Source organism: Vicugna pacos, chromosome 3 (assembly GCF_048564905.1).
Source record: "Vicugna pacos chromosome 3, VicPac4, whole genome shotgun sequence".
Taxonomy (NCBI): Eukaryota; Metazoa; Chordata; class Mammalia; order Artiodactyla; family Camelidae; genus Vicugna; species Vicugna pacos.
Window position 1 is genome coordinate 8,167,827 of NC_132989.1, and position 18,304 is coordinate 8,186,130.

Genomic DNA, 18,304 nt, shown 5'->3' on the forward strand with positions numbered 1-18,304 from the left:
ACAGTATGGAGATTCCTCAAAAGACTGGGAATAGACTTACCATATGACCCAGGAATCCCGCTCCTGGGCACATATCCAGAAGGAACCCTATTTACTATTTATGGTGGTCTTGATTTGTTCCTGCTTCCACTAGGGCTCATTTTTCTCCAGTCTGAAGCATTTCCTCCAGTATTTCTTGGAATGCTTCCTTGCTTGAATGAATTCTCTCCTATTTTGTTTGTCTAAAAATGTCTTTTTCATCATTCATTACAGAAGAGTATTTTTACTGGGTATAGAAATATAGATTGGCAATTTTTTTCCTTTCATCACTTTATTGATGCAACCCCATTGTCTTCTGGCTCCAACAATACCTAGTAGAAAGTTACTGTTTCTTTGTTGAAGGTAAAAGGTCTTTTTCTTCTGGCTGTAAGATTTTGTTCCTCTGTCCCTTGATTTTTGACAGTTTAGATAAGATGTACCTATGTAGTATACTTTGCTTTGATCTTCTTAAAGTGCATCAAGCTTCTTGAATCTGTGAGTTAATAGTTATCACCAATTTTGAAAATTCTTGACTATTTTCCACTAAAATGTTTGCTTCTGCCTCACTTTATTCTTTCCTTCTGGAATTCTAACTACATGTATTATATTTTGTTTGTTTTTTTCCCACATGGCTTTTATTCTTTCCATTATTTTTTCTCTTTATGTTTCAATTTAGAGATCACCCATTAACCAGTTTTTGAGTTTACTAATTATGCCATCTGCTATACCCAGGCTCCTGTTTGAATATTGTTTTGCAGTTCTGGAATGTCCATTTGATTCCTTTTACATGCTACAATTCTTCATAGAAACTCTAAAATTTTTCATTTTTTTTCATCCATCTTGTCAACTTCCCCTTGATTTTCTTTAGTATAAAATCATAGTCATTTTAAACTCCTTATTTGCAAATTCCAACACTTTATCTGCAGATCTGTTTCTATTAGTTTTTTTTTCCCTTGATTATTGCTCAAATTTTCCTGTCTCTTTTGTGTCTAGTAATTTTTACTCTATGCTGAACATTGAGATAAAAGAACCACAGAATCTTCATAGGATATTTTCTACCGGTAGGGGTTCTTCCTTCCTGTTAGAGATGGTGGAGGAGTTGATCACTATAATCCCATCAGAAATTGACTGGATTTTGATTGGGTTGCATTTTTAGTAAGATTTATCCCATCTTTGGTTCCTCAGGCATGGCCCTCCCTGGCTTTTGTTTGGGAACCTTAATGTCTCAATCTCAACTCTTGAGAGTGTAAACCTGCATATTTCAAATTTAACTCTTGAGCTGCACACCTTACAGAAGCTACATATTTGGCAAATGTCTTGAGGAAGAGATTAGTTGTGTACTTTTTGTAGGCCTCCCCCACCCCCATAGTGGGACTTTTTCTCCTAAACACCTAGGGTGCCCAATTCATTCAGGTTTGCCTAGAATTCTACTCCTTCTAAAACTTAAAGGTCCACATTCTAGGAAACCCCCGAGTCCCAGACAGACTAAGACAATTGGTCACACTCTAAGCACTGCAAAACTGTGGGACTTTTCACTTCTGCTGTTTCATCCAGTGCCCCTACCCGCCCGCATCTCCCACATCCTCCTAGAACTCAGCAAGTTTCCCCTGTGTTTGGGGCTCCTCTATTTTCCAGTTTATCATGCCTGCTCTTGATTGCAGAAACTTCTGCTAATTTATCTTTCCTCCATAAAATCCCTCAATCTGACCTAAATCCAATCCTCAGGCCAATCTTAGAATCTGCAAATGCCTTGGCAGTTAAGAAAACTGCCAAGGACCATTACATTTCCTATACATCTCTAGAATTTTAGTTTACCTAGTTGCTTCTATAGCTGTCTTTTGTTCTCAGAAGTTGATTTTTGTAATTTAGCCTTTTTTCCCCCGCATTATTATAATGGCAGTTTTTACCTGCCATATCCCATTACAGCCAACCCTGAAGCAAGAGTCCATATCTTACTGTGTAAACCTGCGAACTACCTCTACTTCATAAAGGGATCAGGGAGGTGAAATGAGTTTCACAAGACCACGGCACTTGTAAGAGTCTAGCTGGAATCCCCAACTGTCAAGTTCCAGGGCTTTGATTCTATAAACTATAATAATAGCCTTTTAAAAACTAGGAAACTGAGGTTTAAAAACCTTAACTGATTTGCCCAAGGCCTCAAGGAAAGATAGAGTCCACAGCCAGGATTAAACCTCAGAGATCCTGACCCTTGGTCCAGAGCTCCTTTCAGAGACATATAAGAGGACATCGGCATCACATACACATGAAGAAACTGGTGATACTCTAGATATAACTATTATACAAAGGAAAAATACACGCAATACATTTCACACATCATTCATTGCCATCCTGTACAGGCAGAACTACACTCATTTATACTGTGCATACATTGTCACATTTTATCCAAGGGCTGATACCACATAAACATAAATTTGACAAAACTTCTGCTAAAAATGTGTTTTTTAAATCCATAAAAAATACAGCCTTCAAGTATGCTAGTTGCAATACCTTTTTTTTTTTTCCAGGTGGGATTGCTTTTCCTAATAAAATATTATAAGGGAGGTGGAACTCTTCTAAAGTGGTTACTAAGAATGCTGGCTGGCAATGGTGGTGGAGGGGAAGTGAGTGAAGCTCTTAAGCGTTCTTTAAGAGTCTCATTTCTTTCAATCAGGCTGACTCGGTTCTTTCCCTGAGAGTCTCCTTTTCCCTCCAATAAAGGAACTATCACTATAGTAACTAAGGAAACGACTCCTTTTTTTGTGGAGGTAGAGCAAGATGGTGCCAAAATGATAGAATCTGAGTAAGAACGGAAAATAACCACCTGCCTCCACATCTCTCTCCTGTTGGCTTGTTCTGTTCTCTGAAATGCCCACTATTAGGGCTTCTCCTTTGGACAAAAGTGTTACGTTGGTTAAGGTCCTGTTAACATGGAAATCTTTCCTAGGATGGAAGGAGGAAGTGGGTACATGAATAGGGTTTCACCGTACAGCAGAGGTCAAGTTGGAGGTAGGGAGCCTAGCAAGGAGATCCTGACGAACCAAGGATCAGTACTGTCAGCCAAAGTAACACTGAGACCCTGCAGAGCAGGGATGACTGCTTCTCCCCAGCTCCTGCCCTGCATCTGTTGCCCTGGTGGGGTCCCTAAAGGAAAACCTAGCCTTGGGCTGTTTCTCTTTATGCCTGATGGCACATCACAGACCAGCTACCCAGAAATTGTAGGAGTCACTCACATTTGTTGTTTAGATTGACCACAACCATGCACTGTGTTAGGAACTAGGGACTCAAAGATGAATAAGGCCATCTAGTTAGGGATTCAGATTCACATCACACCGTCTATTCATTTTTTCAACAAATCTTTATGGGGTACCAACTACATGATAGGCATTGTTTCAGGAGCTGGGACTACAGGAAAGAAAATGACAAGCATGAGTAATTTTCAAAAGCGTCCATGTCTAGGAATGGCAGAGAATACATGTTGGCCGAAAAAGAAAAAAGAAAAAAGAAAAAAACCACAGAAACAAAGAAACCAAGTACACTCAACAAAATACATTCATCTACTATGCATTTAATCCGTCACAGATTTTTCTCTGAATTTGATGATCTCCTCAGAGTATATCTAAAACCTCAGCAGAGAAGTGAAGAGAAATTTGCATGCCTATGAATACCGTCCATCCAAATCAATGTGTGACAATGTCCCTGTTTCTCCAAGTGAGCCCCAAATACCTCAGGAGCTTTGCACAGACAGCAGAAATCTGGTTGCATATTCCCAGGTTGGTGCCATTCAATCTCTCGCCTAACGTGGTTCCAATGCAGTTCTCACGACAGACAGACAGAGACAGAGAAGCTACATGGAGGAAGGAGCAAGCCGCAGGGGTTGGAGAGAAGAAAGTGATGCAAACAGCTGAGGCAGGAGAGTGTGCAGTGCTCAACGAATTGCTGGGCACTTGAAAACCTCCCTGACCTCTGAGAAATTTCACCAAAATTCTAATCTTCAGACACACGCAATACACAAGACACCTGTGAAGGTCAGGACACCCTCCAAGCTCTTGACAGAAGGGACCCGGTCTCCCTGCTGGTCCCTAGCCTGACACTGCTCATGAGGAACTAACCAGCAGCCATCAAAGACCAGCTCCAACGTGTCCCTTCTGTATGACTGGGACTGCTGGGAGGTGGTGAACTTCGTTTTCTCATGTTTTTGTGGCTTCTGAGTGTGGATCTCCATTTGTGTTGAGCCAATGAATGGTAAATATCAAGTCCTTGACTTTCTCAGACCTGTGGGACTGGTGTCAAAAAAATAAAAGGGCCCTCAACAGTTTTATGCTCCTTTCTTAAGCTGACCTCTCCTCTCTGTTTGGAGTTCTGCTGCCTGGTGTACAGAGAAGTAATAAAACACGGCAGAGCACAGTACAAGGTTACGATGTCACACGTCCACATCAGGGTGTATTATGAAATGTTCTGTGAGACTCAGAATCAGCCTCAAACCCGAGTCCCTGGGTCTTCTTCTTCCGCTTAAATTATTACCCTAACATTTTGTAAATTGACGCCATCTGCCCTAGGAGTGTGATTTTATAATGCAGTCCCTGGCATCAAGCGGTTTCAGCTGATGTCCCAGCTAAACAATTGAATGTGTGTGATCCTGGAGACATCACTTCGCCCTCAGTTTCTTCGTCTGTAAAATGGAAAGCAATAATAATGCCTATCTCATAGGGTTGCTTTAAGGATTAAATAGGAATGAGCTTTAAAGCTCTTAGCACGGGGCCTACCAAATAGTAAACACTAAGGCATGTTTACTGCTATATTTATCTATGTGTACACACACACGCACGCGCGCGCGGCTATATCCTGCAAGAGAGAAGCTCAAGGAGTTTGACCAAAAGCTTGAGTAATACATGGACACACATATGTATGACTGTGTGTGTGTGTGTGCGCGTGCACGCGTGCGTGCATGAATACCACCAAACAAAGCATGCCCTGGGGTGAGGTAAACCACTGGCATCTGGGCCAAGGGAAGCCAGCTAAACTAAGCAGCAGCAGGTCTATGAATTTCTTCTCTGCTTCTGCCTAAATCTCTGTGTCTTTTGCCCACTAGAATGTAACTTATTTCACCTAATTTATATGATGTGCCTTTACCTCGGACATACATTTCTTGCTTCCAGAGCACATCACGGTATCTCCTCTGACAATGGCACACGCTCTTTCCTGCTCACGCCCCCGTACCCTCTCCACGCCCGGCACCCGGCACCAGGTCACGCACTCCTAGTGGTGACCCTCCCACAAGCTCACTGGGGTTCTGCGTCTGCTGAGTCCCCAGCAAAACGAGGAAGCCCAGTGGGCTCTCAGCTTTGCCCCGGCTCTGTGCTCCCCCACGCCCCCCTCCTCCCCTGTTCTTCGCACAGCATCCCATGTACCACCCTGTGTGCACATCCGTCATTGACTTCTTCGGTCTCACAATTGTTCTGTTTTTTTTTTCCCCTCAGTAAACTTGTGGTTCATTATAAAATTAGCACTCCCTAAACGCACAAGCATGCATTTCCATGCGAACACCCACATATCCACACACAAGCAGAACTTTACATTAGAGAGAGAACAGCCAGAAACAGTATATAGTCAACAAGGGAAGAATCACAAACATTTAAAAAAAAAATTCCACACTGTGGGATCAACACAAAGGTGAAGCTGAATCAGAAAGTAGTCGTTTTAATGTTTCTTTTGATCACAGCCCCTTTGAAGATATTATGAAAGTTACGAATACCTAGTCTTCAGGAAATGCACACAGGGATGAGACTTTGCATGTAATTTCAGTGGAGAAGGGTGAGTGTAGGTCTCTTATGTCTTTAGACCCCAGGTTAAGAGTCTCTGCTGTAGAGAGAAGCATCGGGTGCTACAGTAGGTAAATAAGTAAGTAAAGAAATAAAAATAAGTAAATAAATAAACAGTACCACTTATTGAGTCCCTACTGTATACCAAGAATTTCACATGCAATGTCTCTGCTTTTCTAAATATTCCTGCACGTTAGATACTACTGTCCCCATTTTGCAAATGAAGAAACAAGGGGTCAAAGAAATGAAACAAATTTATCTCAAAGCCATTCATCTGGTAAATAACAGAGCAGGGATTTGGTCTAATTCATGGCCCTCCCCACTAGTCCACCCTGCCCTCTGGTCTTTGCACCTCAAATGGACTATCAAGGTTGGCACCATCAACTATCTAAGCCCCCTTTACACTGAGTGGCATCACAGTGAGGCCCCTGAGCATTTACAGAACTGATTCAAATTATAAGCCTTGGTTTGATGCCAAAAGGATGACTAGAATTAGCTGCGGATGATTCCATAGTCACCGCAGTCATCAGCTCTGACATGCCACTCAGAACACAGTTGTATAGTGTCTCCAGAGCATTCTAGACAACGCAATCCCCATGCACCAAATCCTCCACATAATTTATGCAGAAAACAGTACTGCATCTTGGTTTGAGTTTTCCAGAGACTTGTCTCAATAGAGCTGGAAAGCTTTGATGCAGTGATTAATTTTCAATGCCCATTGTCTTTCTAAAAAAGAGCACGCACACGTGTAGACCGACGCACCTTTGAAGCTGTCACCATGTGAGCATTCTGACATGTAATGACCACAGGATCCGTCTTCTGACTATTTCTACTGGAGGAAGGAAATTTACACACTGGGAAAATATGTTGCCCTTTGCTTTGTTTCCTTTCCTTCTTGGGGAGAGTTATTCATGTGTCTTGAATACAATAAGAAATAGCACACGCTCCTCTCAGGATGTTCTCAGAAACATTATTTTGAGCTTTTATTCTCATAGCTGGATTCCACTGTAATTCTCACACGGCAGGAGTAAACTATGAATAGGATGCTAACATTTTTTTTTCTAATAGACCTCAGAGAAGTCTCCTTTGCCATGTGAGTGAAGGGCAGATTGGATCCTGACATGACACATCGATTTAGTTTCCAAAACAGTAACTGCACTAAATAAATCATTTCAGCGCTTGATTGTTATTTATACATGCAAATCTGGTTTTCATTTGTTGGACCCGGACAGGAGGAAAGCTAATAATCTCATCAAAAGCTGAATATTTTCCATTTTGGAAACGGCGGAAAGTTCATCATCACATGACCTGAACTCTGCCACGGGCGGGTAAAGCAAACACTCCCCTAATACGTCCTGCAGACACACGGCGCTGACCTGGGAGGACTCTGGGGACGGTACAAAGCACGAGTCTCAGCTCAGGCCAGGGACTCCTTGGCCTGCCTCCTAGCACCATGTTATCTGTTTCCAGAGGTGATAAACCTGGGGAAGAAAGAGGGAAACGGTGAAAACAAACACAGATTAAAATCTTGAGCAATTAACCAGTAGCGTGAGCTTCAAAATAAATTAAAGGAACTGATCTTATAAATTGGGCTCCTCGCAGAGTGAGAAACCTGATTGTATCTGGAAGAGATTCCAATTTCATAAGCAGGGATATACGAGCTCTAAGAAGACACATCTATCTCTAATCGTCTCCGCACGGGCATGAAAAGTCCACTAGAAATTCCTCATTTTAGGCACTGTCTTCTCTTCTCAAATTCTCCTTAATGTGCAAAGAAATAGCAGGTCCACATGTCTTTGGTGGCAGGATGGGTTCTCTGGTCTCTTCCTTTCCTGAGATTCTCCCTATCTCACTTTTGGTGGGAGGGAGGTCTTCTAACACAATAATGCCTCAGTCACGCTATGAGGGAGCAAGGGAGACGCTCGTGAGCTTGTTGGGTGTACGCTGTACCCTGAGAACAAACAGGATATTGAACGAAAGCTTGGAAAAAAGGGATCTCTGGGTTCATTCCTAACAGGGGACAGCCAGGCTGTGTTATCCTTCCACTGTCATCGTGCCTGTGGTCTGTTAGTCCTCATGCCTTCATGGTGCACATCTACCATGGGCAGGAGGGGATTTGAGGATCCAGAGCAAACCAGCCTTGTTGGCTCAAAGAAAAAAAGATACTGACCTGAAAGGGGACTGTCTCGATGACAAAGGATACAGGGATGTGGCTGGGAACCTGGGAGGATGTAAAAAAAGGTTGGAGGGACCGAGGGAGGTCAAAGAACACCCAGGGGCCCAGGAAAGGCAACTTGAGAGAAGGAGGAAAGATACTTTTGTACCCCACCCACCCCAATGCCAAGCACACCTATCATTGGCCATAACATTCTCTCTATCCTGTTAGTCGACCCCCGCCCCTGACACGCCTGCCACCGTTACAGGGCACACCAGCCGCATTACTTACTGCTCACATGGCTTCTCCTCCCAGACTCTCACCTGACAGGTGGAAGCTCAGAAAAGAGAAAAGGAGGAAGACGGGACCCTAGGTTGGGGTGTGAAGGAAGCTGGCATTCTTTCTCTAAACCAAACTTTGGCCCAGGGCTGGTCACATTTGGAAATTTGAGCAAAGATCCTCCTTTTACAGAAAAGGAAGGTTTCCGCCCGCCCCCCCCCAACTCCGTCTTGCTGGGGAATTCCTTAGTGGGCCGATTCCAGGCTTTCAAGGCAACTTTCCACATGTGGAAAACATGTCAGACATCAGACTGTGTAACTGTGGCTTCCAGGTACGCACAAAGCTTCCAGGTTTGTGAGGGGACTTGTGAGGCTACGTGGTCCCAGCATGGAGAGCGTCTGGGTTTCAGAGGGCAGCTTTGGTGCCAAGACCAAAGATGGGGGGATGTTGGGGGCCCCCTTTGGCAGTGAGATTTGGGACTTCAGAGCAGTGTCCTCTCACCTTCCTTGCATTTGTGTGGTCTTTCCCTGCTTGATTTTTAGATTGCTACTTTCAGTTTAATTTGTTCCAGTTCTAAGCGGATTATGCTTTTAGTACCATCTTTGTGATGATTAATGTGTACTAATTGTTTTACCTTTGAATTGAGACTCTTCGGAGCTGTCTAGGCAAAATCTCCGTTTTGTAGGAGGCAGGGCTGAGGAGCAGGAATCCCCGGGGGACCTCAGTGCTGCTTCAGGTTGATGTAAGGAGAGAGATTAAAGAACGTGTGGAAAGGAGCTCCCTTTCTGATTGCGCCCCAATGGAAATCATGTTGTCCCACACGTTGTATTAACTATTCTGGTGGCTTAAAAAAATAGAATCAGTCTGAGCAGTTAAAGAGGCCCTAATGAGAGCCTCTACTGCCATGGGGCTTGCTTCTGTCACATTATAGGAAGCAAGGCTGTGATTTGCCATTTCTATGGCCTGGCTCAGCCAGGAGACCGGTGGCCTAATGAGCAATGTAAACCAAAGCCCCTTCTGTCCACTGAATCTCAGGGAGATGTGCGCCATCAAGGCACAAGGAGCGGAAGACCAGAGGGACAATGACAGTGGCAGAATAACACAGCCTGGGATGTCCCCTGCTAGGAATAAACCCAGAGATCCCTTTCCTCCAAGCTTTGGTCCAAGCCTCATGACAATAAAGTGGAAAATAGCCTTCTGAATTTTCTGAAGGCATATTTAAGTTCATTTCAAAGATCCTCAAGTTTCATTCCATGAACACTTCCTAAAATTGTCCCCACTGTTCATATGACCTGCTCCCACTGAGCAAAAGGAAGAGGAGGAGGATGAAAGGGAGAGAAAAAGAGAGAAAGGAAGAAAGGGAAAGATGAGCAATTTTGCAGTTTCGTAAGGTTCTCTTTTAACAGTGTAATTATAATTTTGGTTGTCACTCAGATACGTTGAATGACATTTTCCAGCCAGTCGCTTCTGGAGCTGGCAGCATGGCAGGAATACCCAGGGACTTTGTGAAAAGTAAGTCCCTGGGCCCCAAACCCACTCCCCATCCCCCATCCAACCCTGCCTCCCAAGAGAGGCATAGTGTAGGACCCAAGAAATTAAATCTGTTTTTCAGAGGGCCCTAGTGGTTCCTACTGGACAGTCCAAGGCCAGCAGGAGACACCCAGTGAAGAGGCTGAAATGTCTTTATATACATACAGCTCAAGGGTGGGTTCTGAGACCTGCTGCCATGCGCCTGTGCTGGGCTTGCTAGCAGGTGGAAAAGAAGCAGAGATGAAAGTTTACAAGGTCTTCCTGTATGCCTCCGTTCACAGTCAAGGAAAAATGTTTCTAAAAATTTCCCACGGAAATTTTCAGCTGTGGAAGAAGCAACGAATATCTAAGATGTATCTGTGGTTCTCTTAGTTTGTATGTTTTAATTACAGGGAAAATATTCACAAGACAAACCTAGACACATTGTTCACTGACTTGCTGGGGAAAACTAGGGGCCGGAGAATTTAGTTTGGCAGAAAACGGACAAAAGCCCATTTTGACAGCAGATAGAGGCCAAGAACTATAGAGTGACAAAATCGTCCCAGTTCTCTCCTGTTTAAAAATTGAAAACTGGGGCTGTCCTGGTTATAAAAACTGGAAACCCTGCATCCCAGGAAATCCCTCGGTCGGTCCCAAATAAATCAGGACTGTTGGTCACCCTACATGAGACCATCTGGAGCAACGGGATAAAAAAATGGGTCATTTCTGTCGACCCAACCAGTCAGTTCACCACAGTCAATTGCCCTTTGGCCTAGATTGGCTGGCTGTTGTTTTCCTGATGCTGATGGATCAGAGCAGAACAAATGGTCAAATAGCTCGGGACAAACTCACTGAAGAGCGTCAGAAGCCCAAGGCCAGAGTTCTGATGTTGCCTCTTTTTGCTGTAGGATCTCAAACATCATCTGTGGGCCTAACTTCCATCCTCTGACATAATACTGATGTAAACATGTTAACTACTCACGTGGAACTGTATTCAATATGTAGTAGTAACTTATGGAAAAGAGAATATGAAAATAAATGCATGTATGCTCATGTGTGACTGAAGCATGGTGCTATACACCAGAAATTGACACAACGTTGTAAACTGACTGTACTTCAATTAAAAATATATATATATATACACACACACACACACAAAATGAATGCACTGACATTAAGATTCTGTAATGGACATGGAAGCACACTGTAATTTTCAAAGCTCCACACAAATGATTGAATGTATTTAGGTCATAAAGCCAGAGCATAGGAGAATACTTTAACTGGGAAAGCCTGTCAGACAGAATGAAGCAGTTTTCGTGTTGAACAGATGAGGTCTCAAACAAGCCCAGGTCTTAAACAAGCAGCCAGGCTTCCTCAGGCACATTCCTGAAGCTGACATCCTCCTTGGAGGCTGGTTTACAAAAATCCCAACTTGATCAGGTGGCTCTGGGCCCACGGTGAGGGGACAAATCACAGTGGGGCTAAGCTAACCATGGGATCCCTGTTACCCTTTGCTAAAGACTGGTATAGAGTGAGTCATGGACCCACAGCCAAGGAGCCACAGGCGTGGACTGCTGCTCAGGGCAGGTTTAACCTGCCTCACAAAAGAGACAGTAGTCCAAGTGGAAAGCTCTCTTCACTTCCCCTCCTTCCTTCCTGCTTTGGACACTGCTGCATGAGAACGCAGTGATGACTGTGGACACTATCTTGAATCAGGAGGAGAGAGAAATGATGAGGATCACAACCTGAGAGGTGGAAAAATTCTGGGTTTTTGATAGCATGGTTAAGCCGTCAAACCCGCCTACCTCTGCAGTCACTGTTAGGGGAGATAATAAACATCTTACTCCTTAAGGCACAGCTACTCAAAGTGTCGGTCATAGAATGGTGTCATTCCATGGCCTATTTGCTACTGACCCATGTTAATACAGAAATTAAAGAGTGTTTCTGAAACTTTACCACAATTTGATGGAGTAATTTTTATATCTATTTAACCCAATAATAAAAAAATTTGATTATGTGGCTTCTTCTTTCATTTTCTGTTAATTCACTTCATTGTATTTTTACAAAAGTATCAACTCATGATATACCAGAAATTATAGAAAAAATTGTCGCAGATAGTTTGAGAAGCATTGCTTGAGGCCAGGTTTCAACAAACTATGACCCAAAGGCCAAATCTAGCCCAGTGCCTGCTTTTATAAATAATTTTTATTGGAACACAGCCATAACTTTTGCTTACATTTCCTCTGTGGATGTTTCATATGATGGAAGAGTTAGGCGATCCTGACAGGGACCTTACGGCCTACAGAGTGCAAAATATTTATAATCTGGCTCTTTACAGACAGAGTTTGCAGATCCTTGCTTTAACCTTTAATTCTCAATTGCATATTCTCCTGGTTTTAGTTGCAGTCATTCTAACTTACACATAGTCAATCAACTTTTCTAGGTCTCAGCGTGCTCATCTATAAAATGCGATAGAAATCACGCCGGCTTGTTGAGGGTACTGAATGAGATAACACGTGACAAGGTTTTCGAAAAATGTGTGCCTTATTGTAAACATAGAACATGTAAAGTTCTCTCCTCTCATTTCCCGGCCACCACCCTTTGATTAAGTAGCTAATGTGTCAAAGGCCAAGGTTTTCTATTTACAAACCACAGCATATAGTAGCTCACAGATGTTGCATTTTTGCTTTCCACTGTCAGTTGGGAAAACTTCACCATCAGCTAGGAAGTTTGACCCAGTGGTTGAGAATACATGGACAACCAACAACTAGACTTTAGGGTAAGCTACAAGCTTTTTTACTAGTGCCTGGTTCTAGGTTCTGGGGACCTGACAATAAAATAAACCTTCTACACAGAGAAGAAAGTGGGTCGAGAGCTCCACTGTTACTTTGTAGTATTTAATGGAGGATGATCCCCTGGGTTCTCATGTGCTGCACTTCAAGGCCACGCATTCTTGAACTCTCACTGGTAAGAGGAAACTAATGTGACTTTTTTTTTTCTTTTTAGGAACGCTAACAATGATTTGAGAAGTGTGTGTTTGTTATCAGAACTAGGGCGCTTGTCACATTCTGGCCTGAAGGCAAGCCAGGGCAAGGTCTGGGGGAAAAAAAATCCAAGAAATGTCTTCATTCCAGTTTCTCTCTTCTAATTAAAATGCAGCTCGTCTTACAGATTCCAGAGCATTTTGGATTTGTGGTTGCAAGCATGAGGTCATTTTTCCTGCCTATATGACCACAGTGAATTTTTAAAGTCTTTAGTGTTTGGTAACAACAGACAAATAACTGTGGAAACCTGAGAGCAGAGCTTGAGTTCTTTCCAGAGTGTTCCCATTATCCCTCAGCATGGGGTAAAAACGAGTCCACCTCGCTGGGCTGGTGCCAGGAGCCCCGGACGCCCTGCACCGTGAGGCCAGTGCGCGCCACCACCCCGGAGAGGTGAGCCAACAGGGCATCAGAGGTGAAGAGCAGGGCTCTGGGGCCTCTCGGGCCTCAGCCTATATTCGGGTTCTGCCAACCTTGCCAATGATACAGAACAAATAAGTATGAGTTCACCTCTCTGAATGTCTCCCTCCTCATCCATAGAAAGAGTGACCTTGGAGAGTGGCTGTGAAGATCAGATAAGAAAGTACGTACAGAAGGCTTAGTGTAGTCCCTGGGATGTGGACATATTTGCCTCTCCTTTATTTCCCCTTGTATCTAGCTATTCATCCTTCCATCAAAACTCAGCCTAAGGAACTCAGGGGAGGTTCGTTCAGAGATGGTTCTGGTTTGACTAACAGATCATTGAAACGGGATGCCAGTGACTGGATCAAAAACCCAGACTGTTGAAAACCAGTCAGTCACTGCACGTGACTGTTCTTAGGGAAAGCACGAGACCCACGCCGGCCCAAGGAGAGCGGCTGGAACAGAGAGCTTTCCCTTCCCTTGCTGGATGTGAGCAAGGAAGCATGTCACCTCAACTACTGCTGGCAGTCGTTTTGTGACCGTGAGGGAAGCTAGTCTAGAGGAGAAAGATGAAATACAAAGTAGGTCAGAACCAAGAAAATCATACAAAAACAGAGCCGGGGCCCTGGCTGCATCGCTCCTGGAATCCCTCCTTTCTCTGCATTTCCTGTTACCTGAGATGACAGAGTTTCTTATCATTTACACTGGTTTGACTCAGGTTTTGGATACACGCTGTAAACTCATCTAACTGATAAGAACTCAGTCAGCACTGGCTACGATCTCTCAGATGGTACCCAGTAAACTACTGTGCTGGAGACCCAACAAATGTGGGAAAGAAGTTAAGGAAGCGTACAATTTTACTGCACCAATTTACTGGGCAACTAAGTGAAGCCTGGCATTTTACATGCATATGTTATCATTTTGAACCTTCCCAGTAATTTTATGAAATCGTTCTATTAGTAGTAGTAAACTGAGGCACAGGCAGATTGGGTGATTTCCCCTAGGTTTACAGGTAACATGCAGCAGAGCCAAGATGCAACCCAGGTCTGTCTGGCCTCATCTTCTGCGTTGCTGCTGCCTTCTGTGCCAACTCCCTCTGTCAGGTCTTTGTTGCAAAATCACCCTCTTCACCAACTACCCCAAACCTGCACTAAGGATGAGAAGGGAAGCTGCAGGCTGTCCCTCTCTCCAGCACAAGGCAAGTACTGAGTGCCTCACTAGCCATGGGGTACCTACCACAGCGCAGCCCTTGCTTTCAAAGAAAAAAACAAAACAAAAACCTTATAAGATGTTCATAAAATTATCTACCACATCAGATGAATTAAGAAATATATTCAAATTCCTCCCCCAAATCTCCACCTAAAAAATAAAAATAAAAATAAAAAAATTTTAAAAAACCAATGATGAATGAGCATCCTCCAATTACCCACTGCAAGTATGATGTTTATTTGTGTGCACAAACAGAAGCAGGGCAGAGAAAGCGACTGCTCAAGCGGGAGAAGCCACACCCGAAGGAAGAGAAGCCAGCACAGAAGAAGCTGGACAACATCCTGACCGGTGTCCTGACAGCTGCATGTTCCTGCCTGGGAAGCAGCCCTGTTGTCCCCGAAACGTGCACACTTGGACTCGTGCCTGCCTCTGGACCAGCAGTTCTCAAACTTCAGCCTGCATCAGAATCACCTGGAAGGCTTAGTAAAACACAGACTGCCAAGCCCCACCCTCAGGGTTTCTGTACAAGAGGCAGAGGCGGGGGCCAGAGGACTGGCCTCTCTAGCCAGTCCCCAGATGACACAGCTGCTGCTGGTCCGGGGACCACACTCTGAGAACCGCTGGCCAAGACTAGTGAAGCTGTTTCTGTAACAACGCATACCGGTCAGCCTCTCCTCTGCACTGATCTGTTGCTTCAAGGGGAATAAACTCCCACCTTATTTCTGGTGGCCAAATGCTTGCAGATTCCATGACTGAATCTTTCTCCTCATTGCTCTAGTGGCTCAGGCTCTAACTGAATAGCAGCCTCACAGGCCACTTCCTCTGGGAACTGGGTCTTAGTTGGATCTCACGAGTCCTCCCTCGACAGGAATGGTGTCTTTGACTCCCAGTCCCTGCTGCCAACAGCTCGACTCTGCTGATGCCAGTTCCAAGCTGGCACCTATGTTTGACATGGTGACACCAGCATCAGCGATACTAAGACCTCCTGTCTATTGAATACCAACCACAGTCTCCCTGAGTTTGCTGTCAGGACAGCTCTAGAGCTCTATGAGCGGTCCCCCACCACACACCCATCCCAGACTGTGTGATACTGTCTGTCCAGCCCTCCGGCAAGGCCCTCCTGGAGGTCACTCTCTGGCTGGCCAGCTTAGTCTCAAGGTCCACGTGGGCCGCCAAGTCCTGCTCCAGTTAAAGCAATTCCGAGATTTCTGTCTGCATCTGTCTCTAAGAAAAATGACCTAATTTGTCAAAGTGTCTACTGTATTTCCAAAAAGTGAGGTGCATGTTCACTGCCACAGCACGGGTTGGTCTGCTTTCCTTCAATGAATTAAGACTGCACACCTTTGGCTTACATTTATATTAAGAAATCACTTTGCATCCCCAAGTGTGGGCCACATGCCACCAGTGGTTTGTGGATGTTTTTACGTGTCGCGCTCACATGCTGTTATGTGTGCCGTGCTACACGGTGAGAAAGTTGCTTGCTTTTCAATTCTCTTTGAAACCAAGCAACAGGGTCAAGAAAAAGTCTTCATTGGGTGCTCACATATCTTTTTATTCTCCCTCTTGCTAATCTGTCTTTTTTCTGTACTAGAGGCCAGGCCACAGCCTAAGAACTCCTGCAGAAAAAAGCACTTATAAAGTACATAGTAACACTATTCTCGAACTATTCTATTTACTTTTCTGTATGCCTTCAACTGAGAATGGGTTCTATTGACCCTCCAGTTACAGTGATTTGAAGTTCCATTTATAAATAGATGTTTAAGAAAAAGATTATTTTTAAATAAGAACACTATGTAAATTAGGATATGGCTGTTATGTGCATGCAGCAAAAATCATTAGGGTTGAATGTGACAATGAATATATGTATGTTCATGTATAACTGAAAAATTGTGCTCTACACTGGAAATTGACACAACATTGTAAACTGACTATAACTCAATTAAAAAAAAAAAGAAAGAAAATAGGAATTTCAAAAAAAAAAAAAAACCAAAATCATTAGGGTTGAGTGATAGCGAATTGTTACGTTGTCAGTTTGAGCCACAGAGAGAGAGTCCACACATTCGGTCAAACATTATTCTGAGTGTGGCTGTGATGGTGCGTGTGGCTGAGATTAACATGTGCACTGGTGGACTTAGAAGGGTGGGCCTCATCCAATCAATTGAAGACTTGAATAAGACAAAATGGCTGAGTAAGAGGGAACTCCTGCCTAAGTGCTCGAGTCTTCAGATTAGAACTAAAATTGACTTCCTGGGTTTTGAGCCTACCAGTTTTTTTTTTAACTGAAGTATAGTCAGTTTACAATGTTCTGTCAATTTCTCATCTATAGCATAATAGTTCAGTCATACATATACATACATACATTCATTTTCATATTCTTTTTCATTATAAGTTACTATAAGATATTGAATATAATTCCCTGTGCTATACAATATAAACTTATTGGTTATCTATTTTATATGTATTAGTATCTGCAAATCTCAAACTCCCACTTTATCCCTTCCCACCCAGTTCCTCCCCTGCAGCAACCACAGGTTTGTTTTCTATGTCTGTGAGATCTGTTTTTCAAATAAGTTCATTTTTTTTTTCAGATTCCACATATTCCACATATAAGTGGTATCATGTGGTATTTTTCTTTCTCTTTCTGGCTTACTTCACTTAGAATGACAATCTCCAGATCCATTCACGTTGCTGCAAATGGTATTATTTTATTCCTTTTTTATGGCTGAGCAGTATTCCATTGTATAAATATTCCATCGACAGATGACTAGATAAAGAAGGTTGTTTCCATGTCTTGGCTATTGTAAATAGTGCTACTGTGTGAACACGAACATTGGGGTGTATCTATCTTTTTGAATTAAAGTTCCCTCTGGATATATGCCCAGGAGTGGGATTGCTGTAAATGCTGGAAAGGGTGTGGAGAAAAGGGAACCCTCCTACACTGTTGGTGGGAATACACTTTGGTGCAGCCGTTATGGAAAACAGTATGGAGATTCCTCAAAAAATGAAAAATCGAGCCTACCAGTCTTCAGCCTGGAATTTATACCATTGGATCTCCTGGTTATCAGGCCTTCAGACTGGGACTGGAACACCACATTGGCCCTCCAGCGTCTCTAGCTTTCTGACCATAGACCTTGGGATTTCTCAGCCCCCGTATTCACATAAGCCAATTCCTCATAATAGATATATTCTGATTCTCTGGAGAACTTTGACAAATTCTTTCAGTCATGAATGACCGACACTTGGGCAACACTGATAACATACACACACTGAGCTTTGTACCAACCCGCCACCAGTGGGAAGGACTTTGAATCATGTTTCTTTTTTGCTTTTGCCAAGAGTGGGGACAAACTGCAAGAGGCAATTATATATTAGATCAATATTTTTTCAGAGCCTGATCAACAAGATTTACTTTTGAGAGACAGCGGGTTCCCTATTAGATGGTATCTTTGAGAACAAGACCTAGATCCCCACTACCTTCGTCCTCACCAGGGACCCTGCCTAACTCCTCACTCTCATCTCCTATGGAGCTCCCTGGAGCTCCCCACACACCTGCCATGTTGATTTCTCAATGCGTCTCATCCCTTCTGCCTCTGGGCCTTTATACCCACTGGTCTTTCTCTGGAATGCCTTCTTCCCTCCTACCTTTTTCCTTTTCTCTTGACTAAGTAAGCCATTAGTTTAAAGGCCTTAAATGTTGCTTTTCTCGGAGAAGCCCACAACCCTCCGGACCAGATGAGCATCCCCTCTTAAGGCACCTCATTCTTCTGCATCATTCGTCACAACTGTCATCAAATAGCCACTTTAGTGTCAGTTCGTCTAACGTCTGTCTCCCCTGCTGGATTGTAAGTTTGTGAGAGCAGGGAACTTGCCTT

General features: G+C 43.6%; 1 long non-coding RNA gene across 1 annotated transcript in view; it reads right to left on the reverse strand.

The window, feature by feature from the left end:
• Positions 1 to 6,795: 6,795 nt before the first annotated feature.
• The window catches only part of LOC140691053 (uncharacterized), a 225,854-nt gene continuing 214,345 nt past the window's right edge, over positions 6,796 to 18,304 (reverse strand). Inside the window, exon 5 of the long non-coding RNA XR_012066499.1 lies at positions 6,796 to 7,318. This is a non-coding gene — a long non-coding RNA (uncharacterized lncRNA). The remainder of the gene's footprint in view (positions 7,319 to 18,304) is intronic.